Source organism: Podarcis vaucheri (genome assembly GCF_965113315.1).
Source record: "Podarcis vaucheri genome assembly, chromosome: 5".
Classification (NCBI taxonomy): Eukaryota; Metazoa; Chordata; class Lepidosauria; order Squamata; family Lacertidae; genus Podarcis; species Podarcis vaucheri.
This window is the reverse complement of record NC_138763.1, coordinates 76,062,413-76,068,012: the sequence shown is the minus strand read 5'-3', so window position 1 is coordinate 76,068,012 and position 5,600 is coordinate 76,062,413. Positions and strand designations below refer to the sequence as shown.

At 44.1% G+C, this 5,600-nt stretch overlaps 1 long non-coding RNA gene across 1 annotated transcript; it reads right to left on the bottom strand.

The window, feature by feature from the left end:
• Window positions 1-348: 348 nt before the first annotated feature.
• On the bottom strand, window positions 349-5,139 carry LOC309531889. Its single transcript, XR_014219509.1, has 3 exons — window positions 4,281-5,139; window positions 3,410-3,684; window positions 349-1,689 (listed from the first exon to the last, which is right to left on the bottom strand). It is a non-coding gene; the product is annotated as an uncharacterized lncRNA (long non-coding RNA).
• Between the last annotated feature and the right edge of the window lie 461 nt (window positions 5,140-5,600).

Below are 5,600 nucleotides of genomic sequence, written 5' to 3'. Positions count from 1 at the left end.
CTCTCCAGTTCCTCAACACTTGCTGAGTTTGAAACTTCTGCCAGGTGATGAGAGCCTCTGCTGCAGTGCTAAGATGTCCTCATGGCTCAAGTAAGTGATGCTTCCTGAAGGGCACCTGGGACTAATCTGTACACAGCGGAGGACTCCATTAAGCAGATGCTCAGACACTTCAAAGGAGGGAAGAGGAGGAACATTTCCCATGGGATGTTCACTCGGCGTTGCTCATGCAAATTTGAGAAGGCCCAATTCATACGGTTGCCACATTTCAAATAGTAAAAACTGGGACACCCCCCTTTTTAGGAACCCCCCCAAATTGTCCAGCTTTTCATAAAGAAAACCTGAAAGTTGTTGAGCTATTTTTCTACCTTTCACTAAGAGGGGCTTAACATGAAGGGTGTGGTGCTTGGATGCAAAGGTTGCTGTTCTGCATGATGGAATGTGGTCTGTACCTGGCAGTAGCAAAGGGAGAGAAAAGAACAGGGACCATGTTTTGCTGAGAGAACAGTTTGTTGAGTTGTCTTCTCTGTCTATCCACTGACATCTCACAGCAGCCATTCCATCAGGCTACAGCAGAGGGAGAAGTGGACTGTAGGATCACTCCACCAGTGCCAGGAGACCAGCTCCATTTTGTTCCTCCTGTCCCTGAAACGTTCATTCAAGCTTCATATTAGAACTTTGTGAACTTGGAGAACTGGTGGCTGAGTTTGCTTGTTTTCCTCTTCCCTCCCCCTCCCCTTTTCCTTTTGTGTCTTGTCTATTTGTTATTTCTTCTACATAAACCACCTTGAGATCCTTGGAAAAGATCCTTTTAATTAATTTGTTAATTAAAGCAATGTTTTATTCAACCTTACTCGGTGATGGAAACTTCCTCCCGAAGCTCCTGATTTGGTATGGACATAGGAACTTTCTGCCTAGACGTGCACTGAATTATAGGGTGGAATTTGATGCCAAGAACATTGTGCGTAATGCACAAATTCAGATCAGGACTGCCTGGCAGTTATTCTTTCAGTTTGCCAGAAGAGGGTGCTGCTCCCTTAAAATATAAGTAGCGAACAAATGAAAGCGATCCAAGTTAAACTACAAGCCAGAGGGCTTGAGAAACATAGCCAGATGTGTTCAGAGAATGAAGGTGCAGGAAGCAGTGGTCAAACAGTCCTATTTAATACACAGCTTGTCCTAAAGCTAACCCCCTTGTTTGCTTAGGCCTTTTGTAGAAAGCTAGCAACAGAAGCAGGAGAGAATGACCCGGGGACCTTCTGCATATTTAAAAATAGATGCCTAGATTTCTCATAGTTTGCGTGCCATTGGCTCACAATGTACAGCGAACTTCTGTGATCTGAAACAATGCTTGAATTGTGAAACCAAATATTTGTGCTTTCTTCCCCAATGCTGCCTCGTCGGAGAAAACCCCTGTTACAAAAGGCAAACTGTTTGGTTTACCCGAGTGGCCGTGGCATCAGTCCCAGCCACTGATAGACTGGCTTCAAGGAGTCCTTGAATGTCCTTGCTTCGAGGAGATGTCAGCTTGTCCGGAGACTTAAAAACTGGGAGGTTGACTTCCCAAACCTTTTAGAGTCACACAGATTGCAGGGGTGGGGTGGACGTTTTCCTGGCGTGGCTCCTGCCTGACACGGCAAGGCAGGCCTACAATCCGTGTGGTTTGTGGTCTGGGAAAATGCAAAGTGTGGTCTGGAAAAACAAATAGTGTGCTTAGACAGGGCTCAGAAAATACTAGGCAGATGTGAGCGTGGCTGTTTCGGCTTCAATCCTATGCACACTTACAAGATAGCAACCCTATAACCTGGGAATAAACTCCATTTAATCCAATGGGATTTACTGCTGAGGAGACAGGTCTGGAATTGCTCTGTTGGCCATTTAATGCATGATTGCTTCTAGCATAATAAAGTGTGACTTTTTCATTGAATAAAGAGTTAAAATATATCTGATTAACTTCATTTAGAAAAAAAGCCCTGGCCCTGGCAGACTGTCTATCCTGTCCGTAGTTGGGGGGGGGGCAGAATGAAGAATGGCCAAGGAAGATTAATGCAAGGGAATTGTTTTGCTATTATTGACCTTTGTTTTGACTGTAAATAACATTAAAACATTCAAGTATTCATCTAAGGCGTGGAAAAGCTTGGCCCTTGCGATGTTGCTGAACTACAACTCCCAACCCCCCGCAAGCACACATGGCCGATGGACAGGGGTAATGGGAGTTATAGTTCAGTAACATCTGAAGGGCCAAAGCTTCCCACACCTGATCTAAGGTGTGTCTTTTGTTTGTTTGACAACCATATGTGTAGTATTTAAACTCAGAAAGGCCAACCGCTTCCCATTTTACTCAGAGCAGGGAGAAGTGTGGGCAAGGTTATACTTTCTGATGACTCTCCAGGTATAACCAGGTCTGTAGAGCAGCTTTGCTCTGTATGTAAATGCTTGGCACTGAATTAATTCACTTTTAAAATTGGCAACCTTTTGCAAAGCGGGGAGACCAGACACCCCAGAATTATTTTTTGTACCTGGGCTGTAAAAAAGGTAAAAGTAAAGGTCCCCTGGACAGTTAAGTCCAGCCAAAGGCGACTATGGGGTTGCGACGCCCATCCTGCTTTCAGTCTGAGGGAGACAGCGTTTGTCCACAGACAGCTTTCCAGGTCATGAGGCCAGCATGACTAAACCGCTTCTGGCACAACAGAACACCGTGACAGAAACCAGAGCGCACAGAAACACCATTTACCTTCCCACCACAGCAGTGCCTATTTATCTACTTGCATTGGCGTGTTTTTGAAGTGCTAGGTTGGCAGAAGCTGGGATAAAGCAATGGGAGCTCACTCTGTTACAGGGATTCAAACCGCCGGCCTTCTGATCGGCAAGCCCAAGAGGATCAGTGGTTCAGACCACAGCGCCATCCTCATCCCATAATGTTTTAGTTTGCCACCAATGTCCCCCTCTCCCCCAGTGTATATATTCCCTATGGAGTTTATATTTGTCACTCTAAAAAAAAAAATTGTCCAATGTAGGGCTCCATCTGGCTATATGCCCATGAACCACAGCCTCCCATGTCATGCTTATATAATCAATCGCACTATGAACTGAAACACCAACATTTGAATATGCACATGGCTTTCTACACACCATGACTAACGTTCTTATGATCCCAGCAAAGTTTTATAAGATGGTCAGCCTGATCCTGTGCAGAAGGAAGTGTGTCTTCCATTTGCGGCAGATGGCATGGCCACTTCCACAAGGCAGTTTGTTGTGGACCGAGGAGATATACATGCCAGTGGTTTAAAACACACTAAGGTCACTTCCCCCTGCTGCAGTTCAAGCCACAGTTTTACATTTACTGCACACACCAGAGAAAGGGTAGGGGTGTTTTCACCCAGTGCCCATTACCTGATTTGTTTCCCTTTACCTGCAATGCCTGCCCTGAGCTGTCATCTATACATGTGCAATGGATGTCTGAAACGGACTGGATGGCCCATTGCAGAACTCTTATGATGTTTTCAAATGTCCTGAGGAAGGCTGGGGTTTCTGGGGTGGGGTGTGGTTTTAAAAACCCCAAGGAGTTCAGATTGCTGCCTTGTTTCTAGGTTCTTGAGTCACAGAATCTTCTGAAGTTCAGTCCCAGATCTGTCTAGTTTCACATCCAGAAATGGAAAGCTTTGCAAAGATATATTTGATCTGAAACTGATAGAGACAATACTATTTGTTTTAAAAAAAAAGGTAAGAAAACACAAAAAAACATATAAACCAGGGCAGGACATTGATGTTAATAGCTTTCATCTAATTTTAATTATGCTCACTATCTGTAATGTACTATCATTGCTGCCCATGACCATTTTTCCTAATGTTTTTCAGTATGACCCATGTGGAGAAGGGAAAATTTTTGATTTTCCAAGAAGGAGGAAATATTTCACAGAAGTATTTAAAAGAGCAATTCTCAGAGGGAGACAGAGACAGATAATACAAAACAAACTAACCGCTTTGATCCAATTATAGTCATTTTTTTTAAAAAGGTATTTACTTGGAAGTGGGAAATAATTGCGGCAGAATGTAGATGCACAATTGAATGCACATCACAGCAAAAATAATGTCATGTGGAGACAGACCAGCCTATTTCTGTTAATTGTCAGCTTCGTACAAGTGTGGACAATTTTTGAGAAATAAATAAATAAAGACAATTTTAAAAAAAAAATCATACAGATGACCCCTGTGGCCCCTTCCAACTTTCCATTTCTATGATTCTATGATGTAAACAAGAACCACGCGGAGTACATTCTCACATTCAAGCACAGGACCTGATTTTTCCTGACTCGAAGATGGCACAGCTGAATGCGTGAACCAATGCCCTCTGCACCTGAGATGCTAAGAACATTTTGTGGTCTGTGATCGATCATCCCTCATCCAACCTGAAAAATAACACTGGGTGTTTCATTCCCAAGTGATAAACTGCATGTGTGGACCAGCCTATGAAGAAGAGAGACACAGATTTAGAATTGCAGAGTTGGGAAGTTAGCATTTTAATATCTTGTCTTAAGAATGGGCTAAGGCTGCAGGTTGCTGAAGGCACTTTACCAGGGAGCAAGGCTTCAGAGTTAGATGTGCATAGGATTGCACCATAAATTTGTGCTAGTTCCCCCTCTTGCCCATCTGGCCGCCTGTTCAACAGTGAATGATTGATGTTGCCCTTTCTTTATAACAAACAGTTCCCAAAGCTTTGGATACAGAGATATGGCACAATGAAAGTACTGTGGGGCCGTTTCAACACTGCTCATTCAGTGTGCTGCAGTCGAAACTCTACAATTCAAAGCCTTGTGTCATTTCCTCATTTTCAGAAAGGAAGTTTAGACCTTTGGTTGTTATGATTAAAATATACGACCCCAAAGAAGGAGTTAATGCAGCTGGTTTGTTTTTCCTGTTCTCAGAAGCAGAGTTTTCTTATCCCTGGCCCTGGAAGCTCTCACAGTCATAGGCTCTTCCTGCAAATAGTCCTACTTAAAGGACTCCATCTTCATGTCACTGCTCAGCAAGGCAGGGAGGGGAAGGAGCAAAGGGAACCAGAGTCTGAGGTTCGTGGACATTAAAACTGGAACGAAGAAGGCCCAGCTCATTCCCATTGTGATCACCTCTCCTTGATTCCAACGTTTCATCTTCCCACATACAAATGAACAGCCTTTTCTCATAATACTAAAAAACAGAGAAAAGGAAGTGGGGCAGGACTTGAATGAATGAAGGCCTGGGAAAACTGAAGTTGGTTTATAAAGATGATGGTGTGCTGTGCCACTGAGGGTTCCCTCAACCCTAGTATAAGGTTTGCCATTCCTGGCAAGCATGCATCATAATGCCCAAAAAGCATTTTGGGACCCCACTATGAAGGCCTGCACAAAGGCTGCCTTGGCTCCTGTCAAGATCTCGCCCTTTGGATGGAAAGCTACCACTGAGGGGCCGCGTGTTTGGCAGACATTACCTGCCACCAAATGATGTCCTTCGTAAGAAAGCTCATCTCAGCTTGGGCCGCTCACAATCACCGTGAGATGAGATGAGACCATCCGTCTCAATTGGGATGACAGTGTTTGGCCCCCATATTATTCTATCTGTCATGT